The 13,940-nt window shown below is 41.1% G+C and overlaps 1 pseudogene; it reads right to left on the bottom strand.

Annotated features, from left to right (window-relative positions):
- Nucleotides 1-13,626, bottom strand: part of LOC145537750 (MYND-type zinc finger-containing chromatin reader ZMYND8-like) — a 46,288-nt pseudogene extending 32,662 nt beyond the window's left edge.
- Between the last annotated feature and the right edge of the window lie 314 nt (nt 13,627-13,940).

Genomic DNA, 13,940 nt, shown 5'->3' with positions numbered 1-13,940 from the left:
CTCTTCCTTGCTGAATGGCTCAGCACAGACTGTATAAAACCACAAGGGACATTCTTCTGGGGCTTTGTCGCTACTCTGCGGGCCAAGGGCCAATGGGAACACCTGGAGAATACAGAGCTCACTGAGGGACTGGTCAGAACTTAGGGTGGCCCTTTCCAAGTAGATGGCTGCTTTTCAGAATCATGTCCACCTCTGGATTGGGCAAAGGACAGACTGGCACAAAGGGAGTAGGGAGAGGTCAACGTTTGCCCACTCGCCCCAGATACAATGGCTCCAATGTGCGCTTGCCTGAGGGTGATATTTCTGTCTCACATGGAGTTCTCACTCCAAAAATTGTCTCCCGACAGCAGCATCTCTTTTGAGGGCAAAGGGTAAAGAATGAACGTCAAAGTTCATGGGTTCATGGATGCCCCCTTCAAGGTGCACTGAATGAGATCTCCTGCTCAGGGCCAACTTTTGCATTTGACTATCTGCACCCCAGTATGCCCCTTCTGCAGAGGAGCATCTACAGTTCCAGAAGGCAAGGCTTGGCCTTCTCTGGGTGCTTTCTGTACAAGCAGCCCAGCAAACAATGGAAACATGTCTTCTTACTTTCTTAATCTGTAATCTTCAAAGAATCCTTGGGGCTCCGGCAGGCTGGTACCTGTGTTTCTCAGCACCAGTTCAAAACAAAACAACACAAAGCAGAAACTAATGTGTAATAACTCTGCTGTGGGTGTGGGATGGCATATTGGTGCATGTGTTTGGGGACCTTAGACTGGGCTCATTCTAGTTATCCACATTCAGAAGTTTTAGTAAGGCACTGCAAAGAACTTAAAGACAAGAAGAGTTAAGGACAGGGTGCCCCAACGCCTAATATCACCTGTCTTCAGTACCAGTGATTCAGTACCAGGGGTGGCTTTAGCTCTAACCTGTCCTGAAGTGAAGAGTGCAGAGATAGTCATGGATCGGTTAGTAAAACTGAACTGTGCATCGTTGACTTGATGGTCATTCTCTGGAAACTTGCCATGACATGTGTCCCAGTGTCTTTCGGGCTTTCACTTGGGCCCTAAGATCTAGGTGCTATTAGATTTGACTGCACACTTGGACGTGTTGTGTAAGGTTTTCTTCCACTGAATATCAATGCGTGTGAGACTTGGCGGGTTACTGATGATTTCTTGAGCATTCTGGCTCAATCACCCTGAGCTGCATTTGTTTCCTGTTCCCTGGATGTGTTCATGTTTTCCTCTGTTTAGAATGAAGATTGGGTGTCTCTGTTGTGCCTGCCCTTGAATGTGAGTTGATGTTTCTTCCTCTGGGTCTGCCTATGCCTCCTGTCTTCTTTGATATGACATCCATGCCTGTGCCATTATACACAGCTCTGCTGCAATAGCTGTGTCAGTTCTTGCACGGCCCTATTCAACATACGTGAATTGTGTTGCTTGTATTCACTTTTGTTTTTTAAGTTTGTGTGTCTTTGTCAGATTGTGTGTGAATTGGATGATTTCTTTCATTCCTGGATCAAATGTTTCCAACATCTTGACTTGTGACTTTTTTTTAAGAGATACACGATATTTGTGAACAGCAAGAAATGCTTTATCACAGGAATAGTTAACAGTGACCCCCGTTTGGAAACAGCAATGCCCACACACTTACAGAAATGCCCATGGGGCAAGAATATCACTCGTTGAAATGAGAATATTAATTAGGATCACAAAGGGCAAAGATGTTGCAGGAATGCATCTGTCAGAAAATATTTGATCTGTCAGGAGAGATTTGGGGTTGACTTGTTAAGTGTTCTATAAACACTGCTGCAGGAAAGAAGGACATTGACTATTACCACTTCTTGCAGTGATCATTAACCTGGCATTACCCATGCAGAATTTCTTCATGATTTTAAGTGAAGCATCACTCAGGCAGTAAGAGTTGGGACTTGCCTTTCTGTGAATAGGAATTTGTTAAAGAATTCTTGTCCTCAGTGACCTGCTATAGCCTGGGCAAAGGGGGTGCATGATCAATTTCAAGTTCAAAGCCCCTTGCTATTTCTGTGCTTTTTCTGGAAGGAAAGCACAGGGAATGGAATCATGCCACCATGATTGGCACTGTGAACCAGTCTGTTGTGATGGGAGTAGAGAACACAGGCACACGTCACTCAACCATCCACAGTGAGGACTTCCAACCCTGCCAACCTCTTGTAAGTCAGCCCCCTCATGAGCAAATCCCATTCACCTTCCAGGATGTATCATAGAAGTAGAAGAGGACGCTGATTTGATCAACTAGTGAGTGAAAATAATAATAATAACCGGGCCAAGAAAAGAGGGGTGCTTACCAAAGTTCATTATACTGGACAAGTAAACAATTAGCGGCACATCTGTGCAAGTTTCTTTTCAGGATTGTTTGTGTGGGGGGGTAGGTGGGTGGGAGAGCATGCACACACATGTGCTGACACAAATGTGTGTGTGAGCTGTCTGAGCTGGTCTGGCTGGGGGATGGAAGAATGGACACTGAAAACGTGAAAGAGCTTGTGTAAGGTAGAAAGATCATAGGGCAGCAGAAGCACTGACACCACGGAAAAAAGCCCAGGGGCCTCACCAACAGAGCAAGCTGGAAGTGTAAACAGGCATGTAAATGTAAACATGGATGCCTGATCAGAAAGGAGAGGCAGAAACGAAGCACCTGGGCGCAGTCAGGGAGGATACGAAGGAGCAGAAAAATGAAGCGGGCCAGATTCCCAGGCACAGAAGAGGGGCTCTGCACAGCCCCTAGGACACCCAGCTACAAAGGGTTTTCTGTCCTTCTCAAGTGCAGGACCATTCTATCCTCGACATGACCAGGCATCTGAGCACAGCTTGCCCTTTTCTGTAAGGTTTGGGAGACTGGTAGCACTGTAGCAGAAGCACCTGCTACATGCAGAGTTTGTCAGTTTGAAACATCACTCCTTAAAAGGGTGTCTTGGGTTGATCCTCTTACCCCTCCTAGTCCCACAGGCCTGGGCTGATGGGGTAGGCTGGGCTGTGTTCTCACCTGGAGGCTGGGTGAGAACAGAATCACTGTGAAAGGGCCTCTGTACAATAAATGGGCAGACTTCAATTCCTCTGACAATGGAGAGCCGTGGCCCTTGGTGGGGCACTATCCTTAGCATCTCTGTATAAATTTCTCTCAACAGAGAGAATTCCATGTGTGTATCACATTTTGACATGAGGGCAAAAGTGTTCTACGTGAAGCATGGAACTTGGTATTTCACATCTGAATACATGCATGTAGATTTCCTGAATGAAATACAGAATTCTCTGCATTTCATCTGTGAATATCTCACCACACACTTTCCAAATTGAGAATGAAATTCCCCATATTTTACAGTATGAAAATGTATGCACATATTAAAACATAATGTGACACACATGAGAAGCAAACTACTAAACGATAGAAAAGATAAAAGATATACTCTCTCTATATATCCTAGCAAATCAGTTCATGACAAAGTTTCCAAAATAATGAGTAGTCCTCAAGTAAGACCTGATGAAAACCTTTGTCACACTTTGTCCTAAATTCACCTGGTAACTAGGAGAGCTCTCAGTGTCTGTTAATTTGCTTCACACACAAGAAAAAACTGGTCATCCTTTTATGAGTGTATGTGGTTTTGAAATGAGACATTCTCTCAAGAGATTCTGTTAACCTCCACAGACTTGAGAGATAAGGTGTTACTGTAACTAAATACCCCTGTACCCAGCAACCTTGGGCCAAGCAATATCGAAACATTAGAGTTTAAAGCAGAGTATGTTTTATTGCAGAGCCATGCAAGAAGTGTGGCTTATGCCTTTAAAAACCTCAATCTACCTAAAGAGACAAAGGAGATACATATAGAAAACTATAAAACACTGATGAAAGAAATCAAACAAGACACAAATAGATGGAGAAATATACCATGTTCATGGATCAGAAGAATCAATATAGTGAAAACGAGTATACTACCCAAAGCAATCTATAGATTCAATGTAATCCCTATCAAGCTACCAGCGGTATTTTTCAGAGCTAGAAAAAATAATTTCACAATTTGTATGGAAATATAAAAAACCTCAAATAGCCAAAGAAATCTTGAGAAAGAAGAATGGAATAGGAGTAATCAACCTGCCTGACTTCAGGCTATACTACAAAGCAACAGTCATCAAGACAGTATGGTACTGGCGTGGAGACAGAAACATAGATCAATGGAACACAATAGCAAGCCCAGAGATAAATTCATGTACCTATGGACACCTTATCTTTGGCAAAGGAGGCAAGAAAATAAAACGGAGAAAAGACAATTTCTTTAACATGTGGAGCTGGGAAAACTGGTCAACCACTTGTAAAAGAATGAAACTAGAACACTTTCTAACACCGTACACAAAAATAAACTCAAAATGGATTGAAGATCTGAACGTAAGACCACAAACTATAAAAGCCCTAGAGGAAAACATAGACAAAACACTTTCCGACACAAATCACAGCAGAATGCTCTATGACCCACCTCCCAGAGTAATGGAAATAAAAGCAAAAATAAACAAATGGGAGCTAATGAAACTTAAAAGCTTTTGTACAACCACAGAGACTAGAAGCAAGGGGAAAAGCCTACCTTCAGAATGGGAGAAACTAATAGCAAATGAAGCAACTGACAAAGAGTTAATCTCAAAAGTATACAAGCAACACCTGCAGCTCAAGTCCAGAAAAGTAAGTGAACCAATCAAAAATTGGGCCAAAGAACTAAACAGACATTTCTCCAAAGAAGACATACAGATGGCTAACAAACACATGAAAAGATGCTCAACATCACTCATTAGCAGAGAAATGCAAATCAAAACCTCAACGAGGTAGCATCTCACACTGGTCAGAATGCCTGCCATCCAATAATCTGCAAACAATAAATGCTCGAGAGGGTACGGAGACAAAGGAACCCTCTTACACTCTCGGTGGGAATGCAAACTAGTACAGGCACTATGGAGAACAGTGTGGAGGTTCTGCCATACAACCCAGCAAACCCACTGCTGCGCATATACACCGAGGAAGCCAGAACTGAAAGAGACACGTGTACCCCAATATTCATCGAAGGCCTGTTTATAATAGCCAGGACACGGAAGCAACCCAAATGGCCATCAGCAGACGAATGGATAAGAAAGCTGTGATACATATACACAATGGAATATTACTCAGCTATTAAAATAAATGCATTTGAATCCCTTCTAACGAGGTGGATTAAACTGGTGCCTATTATACAGAGTGAAGTAAGTCAGAAAGCAAAACACCAATACAGTATATTAACAAATATATATGGAACTTAGAAAGATGCTAACGATAACCCTATATGCGGGACAGCAAAATAGACACAGATGTATAGAACAGTCTTTTGGACTCTGTGGGAGATTACAGGGGTGGAATGATTTGGGAGAATGACATTGAAACATGTATATTATCATATGTCAAACCAGATCATATGCCATATCGTATCATATGACAGACCAGATTCGATGCATGAGACAGGGTGTTCGGGGCTGGTGCACTGGGAGGACCCAGATGGATGGGATGGGGAGGGAGGTGTGAAGGGGCTTCAGGATGTGGAACACATGTACACCTGTGGCGGATTCATGTCAATGTGTGGAAAAACCACTTAGATATTGTAAAGTAATTAGCGCCCAATTAAAATAAATAAATTTATAATAAAAAATAAAAGTTACCTGAAAATAAACTAATTACATTTTCGTAAAAAAGAAAAAAAAAAGAATGCTCTAGAGCTAACAAGTCCTGTGAACTGAACTTCATTTGTCCCATTCTGTCCCTTCAGTCTGGGCTAGTCATCAGGTTTTTTTGTTTGTTTGTTTGTTTGTTTTTTGACTACTGAAAAGATGGAGTAGATTTCCTTCCAGTCTTTACATCTACTTAGACATAATCTTTCACATTTTTATTGAATGAAATAATATATCTGTTTCTATTAAAATGTTTATTGTTAGCAAAAACCAACCAAACAAACAGCAAAAAGGAAATTGGTGTCCAGATTTTCACATGAGAAACAGAGATAATGCCATCATTCATGCAGGAAAATATGCACCCTGATTTTCAGATGTGAAAGATAAATAAGTCCGTATTTTATGTAATGAAAACTGTGCTGTGATGTAGATGTTGGAAAATTTGAGAAATTCATATTTAATATAGGAAAATGGATGCCCAGATTTTCTGATGAGAAATACACAGAATTTCAAAACTTCATGTAGTAATACAGACATGCAGATGTTCATAAATAAAATACAGAGTATTTCATATATCATGCTAAAAAAAATTGCTTTCACAGTCTCATATGTGACATATACAGATGCACATTTTTCATATGGGAAAATCAAAACCTAGAAATACAACTGTTACTTCAGAGATTTATGCAATTCATGTAAAAATATTGGCACCCAGATTTTCATGTGTGAAATATGGATTATTCCATATATCATGCAGGGCAGTCTTCACCCAGATTTTCAGAAATGAAATCCAGAGAATTCCAAACTTCAATAGGGAAATCTGTGACCAGATTTTCATATATGAAATATAGCTCATTCTATATTTGACTGTCTGGCCAAGATGTTAATTTCCGAATCATGGAAAATCCCGTATTTTGTATGTCAAAATCTGACACAAATATTCACATGTGAATAACTGACATTTTGTATCTCACATGAGAAAATCTGTCCCCAGATTTGCAAATGCAAAATATACAGAATTCCATATTTCATACTGAAGAGCTTCATGCAAGTTTTCTTGGGTGAAATACAGAGAGTTTCACACCTCAAGCATGAAAATCACTTTATGAATGAAACAGAAATTTCCATATTTCTTTAGGAAAATCGATGCCAAGTGTTTCAATTGTTAAATATACAGTATTCTGTAGTTCAGGAAGTAAAGTCAGTACACAGGTTTTCAGATGAGAAATATGAAAAATTCCATATTTCGTGTTACAAAACGTGACCTTATTTATTGCCAATTCCATGTGAAATACAAGAATTTCATATTTCAGGGGAAAGTGCTCTGTGCCTTGAGTTTCAAACGTGAAAGTAGAGAAATCCATATTTCATGTAGGAAAATCAGTGCCTAGACTTTCATTCATGACATATAGAGAACTGCATATCTCATTTGGAAAATCGCGACCCAGATTTTCCTAAATGAAATATAAAAAGTTCCTTATCTCATGGATTAGGTCTCTGCCAAGATTGTTTTTTTACGTGAGATATAAAAGTCTATCCCACAAATGCAGATGCTGAAGAAGCTGAAATAATCAGTTCTTATGAAGACTTACAAGACCTTGTAGAGCTAACACCGAATGAAAGATATCCTTATCATTATAGGGGGTTGGATTTCAAAAGTAGGAAGTCAAGAGGTACCTGGAGTGACAGGCAAGTTTGACCTTGGAGTGAAAAATGAAGCAAGACATGGACTAATCAAATTCTGTCATGAATTGCACTGGTCATAGCAATCATCCTTTTACAACAACAGAAGAGACGACCTTACAGAAGGATGTCATCAAATGGTCTCTGCCGATATCCGATTGATCATCTTCTTGGTAGCAATCAAGTGGGAAAAGCTGCATACCGTCAGCAAAAACAAGACCTGTGGATCGTCATCAGATCATCATCTTCTCATGGCAAAATGCAGGCTTAAACTAAACGGGGAGGAGTTGGGGTGGGGTGCAGAGGGCAGAACGACTAGGCCAGCCAGGTACAACTTGGATCAAATCCCCTCTGAATATGCAGTGGAGGTAACAAATAGTTTCAAGGGTTTATATCTAGTAAAGAGAGTGTCTCAAATACTGTGGTAGGCGGTCCAAAATATTGAACAGTGAGCAAACCATCCTGACGAAAAATAAAAGCATGAAGGCACAGTGACTGTCTGAGGAGGGTTTACAAGTTGCTGTGGAAAGGAGAGAAGCAAAAAACATGCGGAAAAGGCAAAGGTACCCCAACTGAGCGCAGAGTTCCAGAGAATAACAAAGAGAGACAAACAGGGCTTCTTCAATAAACAATGCAAAGAAATAGAAGAAAACAATTGAAAGGAAAGACTAGAGATCTCTTCAAGAAAATTGGAGATATCAAAAGAACATTTCATCCAAAGATGGCCATGATAAAGGACAGCAACAGCAAAGACCGAAAATAAGTAGAAGAGATCAAGATGAGATGAAAAGAATCTACAGAAGTGTAGAAAAACTGGCCTAAACGACTCAGATAAGCACGATGGTGTGACCATTTGCCCAGAGCCCGCCATTCAGGAGTGTGAAACCAAGTGAGGTGATGGAGTTCCAGCAGAGCTACTTAGAGTCCTAAAAGACGATGCTATCAAGGTGCTGCACTCAGATCAATTCAGTTGAGTTCAGTCGCTCAGTCATGTCCGACTCTTTGCAGCCCCATGAATCGCAGCACACCAGGCCTCCCTGTCCATCACCAACTCCCGAAGTTCACCCAAACCTATGTTCATTGAGTCGGTGATGCCATCCAACCATCTCATCCTCTGTCATCCCCTTCTCCTCCTGCCCCCAATCCTTCCCAGCATTGGGGTATTTTCCAATGAATCAACTCTTCGCATGAGGTGGCCTAAGTACTGGAGTTTCAGCTTGAACATCAGTTCTTCCAATGAACACCCGGGACTGATCTCCTTTAGGATGGACAGGTTGGATCTCCTCGCAGTCCAAGGGACTCTCAAGAGTCTTCTCCAACACCACAGTTCAAAAGTATCAATTCCTCCGTGCTCAGCTTTCTTCACCGTTCAACTCTCACATCTATATATGACCACTGGAAAAACCATAGCCTTGACTAGATGGGCCTTTGTTGGCAAAGTAATGTCTCTGCTTCTAAATATGCTATCTAAGTTGGTCATAACCTTCCTTCCAAAGAACAAGTGTCTTTTAATTTCATGGCTGAAATCACCATCAGCAGTGATTTTGGAGCCCCCAAAATTAAAGTCTTTCACTGTTTCCACTGTTTCCCCATCTATTTCCCATGAAGAGATGGGAGCAGATGTATGATCTTAGTTGTCTGAACGTTGAGCTTTAACCTAGCTTTTTCACTCTCCTCTTTCACTTTCATCAAGAGGCTCTTGAGTTCTTCTTCACTTTCTGCCAAGGGTGGTGTGGTCTGTTTATCTGAAATTATCACTATTTCTCATGGCAATCTTGATTCCAGCTTGAGTTTCTTCCAGCCCAACGTTTCTCATGATGTACTCTGCATATAAGTTTGATAAGCAGGGTGACAATATACAACCTTGACGTTCTCCTCTTCCTTTTTGGAAGCAGTCAGTTGTTCCATGTCCAATTCTAACTCTTGCTTCCTGACTTGCATACAGGTTTCTCAAGAGAAACTTCAGATGGTCTTGCATTCCCATCTCTTTCAGAATTGTCCACAGTTTATTTTGATCCACACAGTCAAAAGCTTTGACATAGTCAATAGAGCAGATCGATGTTTTTCTGGAACTCTCTTGCATTTTCGATGATCCAGCGGATGTTGGCAATTTGATCTCTGGTTCCTCTGCCTTTTCTAAAACCAGCATGAACCTCTGGAAGTTCACAGTTCACGTATTGCTGAAGCCTGGCTTGGAGAATTTTGAGCATTACTTTACAAGTGTGTGAAATGAGTGCAATTATACAGTTTTTAAGCATTCTTTGGCATTGCATTTCTGTGACATGGGAATGAAAACCGACCCTTTCCAATCCTGTGGCCACTGCTAAGTTTTTCAGATTTATTGGCATAACAAGTGCAGCATTTTCACAGCATCATCTCTGAGGATTTGCAATAGCTCAACTGGAATTCTATCACCTCCACTAGCTTTATACGTAGTGAGGCTTTTAAGGCCCACTTGACTTCACATTCCAGGATGTTTGGTTGTAGTGAGTGATTGCACCATTGTGATCATCTGGGGCATGAAGATCTTTCTTGTACAGTTTTTCTGTGTATTCTTGCCACCTCTACTTAATATCTTCTGCTTCTGTCAGGTTCATATCATTTTTGTCCTTTATCGAGACCATCTTTGCATGAAAAGTTCCCTTGGTATCTCTAATTTTCTTGAACAGATTGCTAATCTTTCCCATTCTGATGTTTTCCTCTGTGTCTTTGCATTGATCACTGAGGAAGGGTTTCTTATATCACCTTGCTCTTGTTTGGAACTCTGCATTCAGATGCGAATATCTTTCCTTTTCTCCTTTGCATTTTGCTTCTCTTCTTTCCCCAGCTATTTTTCAGGCCTCCTCAGAAAGCTATTTTGCTTTTGTGCACTTCTTTTCAGTGGGGATGGTCTTGATCCCTGTCTCCTGTACAGCGTCACATACCTCTGTCCATAGTTCATCAGGCACTCTGTCTATCAGATCTAGTCTCTTAAATCTATTTGTCAATTCCACTGTATAATTATAAGGGATTTGATTTAGGTCATACATGAATGGTCTAGTGGTTTTCCCTACTTTTTTCAATTTAAGTCTAAATTTGGCAATAAGGAGTTCATGATCTGAGCCACAGTCTTCCCCCATTATTTTGTTTGTTTGTTTGTTTTGCTGAATGTATAGAGCTCCTCCATCTTTGGCTGCAAAGAATATAATCAATCTGATGTCGGTGTTGACCATCTGGTGATCTCCATGTGTAGAGTCTTCTCTTGTGTTGTTGGAGGAGGGTTTTTGCTATGACCTGTGCTGCACTCAAGATGTCAGCAAATCTCGAAAACCTAACAATGGCCACAGGCCTGGAAAAAGTAAATCCTTTCCCCAATTCCCAAGAAGAGTAGGACTAAAGAACATTCAAGCCACCATATAATAGTGCTGGCCTCCCATGCTAAAAATTTATGCTCAAAAACCTTCATGCTAGGCTTCAGCATTACGTGAACTGAGAAATTCCAGATCTTCAGGTAGCTTTAGAAACAGCAGAGGAGCCAGAGCTCAAGTTGTCACCATTTGCTGGATGAGAGAAATAGCAAGTTAATTCCAGAAAAACCTCTACTTCTTTTTCACTGACGACTCTATACAATCTTTGATTTTGTGGATCATAACAAATTGTGAGAAACCCTTAAAGAGATGGGAATACAGGACCATCTTTTATCTGGATCCTGAGAGACCTGTGGGCAGGTCAAGAACCAAGCATTAGAACCACGTATGGGAAAAGTGACTGGTTCAGGATTGAGCAAGGATGACAAGGCTGTTGATTGTCACCTTGTTTATTTAACTTAAGCACATAGCACATCATGAGAAATGCCAGGCTGGATGAGTTGCACATGGAATCATGATTGCTGGGAGAAATGTCAACCATCTACAATATGCATATGCATACCACTCTAATGATAGAAAATGAAGAGGGACTAAAGAATCTTTTGATGAGGGTGAAGGAGGACAGTGCAAAATCAGGCATAAAACTCAGTATAAAAACGCAGATCACAATATCCGTTTCCATCACTTCATGGCAACTAGAAAGGGGAAACGGGAAAGCTGTGCCAGATTTCCTCTTCCTGGGCTCTAAAATCGCTGCAGATGGTGACTGCAGCCATGAAATTAGAAAACAAATGCTTATTGGCAGGAAAGCTATGACACACCTAAACAGTGTGTAAAAAGCATAGCTATCATGTTGCTGACAAAGGTTCGTAGAGTCGAGGCTACGTTCTTTCTAGTAGTCATATATGGTTGTGAGAGATGAACCACAGTGGAGGCGGAACGCCAAAGAACAGATGCTTTTGAACTGTGGGGCTGGAGAAGACTCTTGAGAATCCCTTGGACAGCAAGGAGACCAAACCAGTCAATCTTCAAGGCAATCGACCCTAAATACTCATGGGAAGGACCACTGCTGAAGCTGAAGCTCTAAAACTTTGTCCACCTGATGCGAAAAGCAAACTCCCTGGAAAAGACCCTGATGCTGGGAAAGACTGAAGGCAGAATGCAAAGCCAGAAACAAGGATGAGATGGTTGGATGGCATCACCGATGCAGTGGATATGAACCTGGGCACACTCTGGGAGATAGTGGAGGACAGGGAGCCCTGGTGTGCTGCCACCCACAGCTTCACAAAGTGTCAGACACGACGTGGCCACAGAACAGCGATGTGGAAGTTTCCTAATTTCATTCTTTTACCTTTAGCTGTCAAGATTTTCCACCATCACTTTTAAAAGAGATTGTCTTTTTTCCATGGACTATTGCTGCCTCCTTTGTCATAGATTAGGGGACCCATTTGGGCATGAGATTATCTCCAGGTTTTCTGTCATGTTCCATTGCTCTATATTCCTGTTTCTGTGTTAGTTCCATACCACATTGATTACTACAGCTTTGTAGTATAGACTGAAATCAGGGAGTCTGAATCCTCCAGCTCTTGTTTTTCTCTCTCAAGGCAACATGGTTCTTCAAGGTCTTCTGTATTTCCATACAAGTTGAAAAACTTTTTTGTTCTACTATCTGTGAAAAATGCCATTGGCAATTTCATAGGAATGGCACTGAATCTGTAAACTGCATTTTGTAGTGTAGCCATTTTCACAACGTTTTTTCTTCCAGTACATGAGAATCGTGTATCTCACTATCTCTTTGTATCACTTTTGTTTCATCCATGCCTTATTTTTTTCTGTGCACAAGTTTGTTCCCAGCCTAGGTAGGTTTGTTCCCAGAAATTTTTCTTTTCTTGTTTCCATGGTGAATGGGATTGCTTCCTACGTTTCTATTTTTTTTTATTTTTGTTGTTATTTTATAGAAAAGCAAGAGTGTTCTGTGTGTTGTCTTTGTATCCAGCCCCTTTCCTAAAGTCCTGGATTAGTTCTAGTCATTTCCTGGTGGCATCTTTGGATTCTCTCGGCATAGTATCATGCCATGTGCAAACAGTGACAGTTTCACCTCTTCTTTCCCAGTTCGTTTGAAAATTGTTTTCTTCTTCTCCTCTGATTGCTCGCAATTGGAGTCCAGAGACGATGCTGAATAACAATGGTGAGAGTGGGCATCTTTATCTTATTCATAACATTAGGGGGCATGCTCTCAGGTTTTTACCATTGTGAATCATGTGTGCAGTGGGTTTATTCATATATGGTTGAAGAAGGTTCCCTGTGATCCCACTGCCTGTATATGTTTTTGCATATACCCGTCATGAATGGGTGTTGAATGTTGTCAAAAGTATTTTCTGCATCTGTATCCTGAAGAGTTTCAAGGCCTCTCCTTGGAAAACTTCGTTACCTTTCAGTGTTCTTTCTTCCTTTCGCCCCCTGATGCAAAGAGCTGACTCAGTAGAAAATGCCCTGATATTGGGAAAGATTGAAGGTAAAAGGAGAAGTGGTCAGCAGATGATGAAACGGTTAGATAACATCACCAACCCTATGGACATGAATCTGAACAAGTTCTGGGAAATAGGGAAGGGAAGTCTGGCAGGGTAGAGTCCATGGGGTTCTGAAGAGTTGGGTATGACTTACTGACTGAATAACAACACAAATTCTCTCCTTCTGTGATTGATACTACTATTCATTCTTGACTACTTCCTTTTCTAATGCACTTCACCCTATCCATACCTCAGTGTTGTTAATTTTACCCCTTATCATGCTTTAGATTCAGCCACATATCACTGTCTTTATCAACACTCACCTGGCACAAAATGTGCAGATTTCTCAAGTGCAGATGACTCAGGGGACTGCAATTCATTCTCTAGCATCCACGTATGTTCCTCGGACACTGTCTACCTTGCTACAATCAGAGAAAATTGTCACTCACCAGCTAAGCCATGTGATGGAAAGCAAGATCTTGAGAAGAGCCTATGAGGACTCTGGATTCTACCTTATTCTCAATCTTCACGTTGTTTCTTTAACTCTATTCTTCAATCACACCGACCTTTCAATCTGTGCTCTTTTCTTCTTAGTCTCACCATCTGTGCCTATGGCATTCTACTGCTCCCCTTGGTTTCTCTTGTCTGTTAATGCCTATGAGATCTTATTTTAACTTCCTCATGCAGCTTTTTCTGACTTTACA

Source organism: Giraffa tippelskirchi, chromosome Y, assembly GCF_054371585.1.
Source record: "Giraffa tippelskirchi isolate mGirTip1 chromosome Y, T2T-mGirTip1v1.2.pri, whole genome shotgun sequence".
Lineage (NCBI taxonomy): Eukaryota > Metazoa > Chordata > Mammalia > Artiodactyla > Giraffidae > Giraffa > Giraffa tippelskirchi.
Note: the sequence above shows the minus strand (reverse complement) of the source record. Positions and strands in the feature narration are given on the sequence as shown.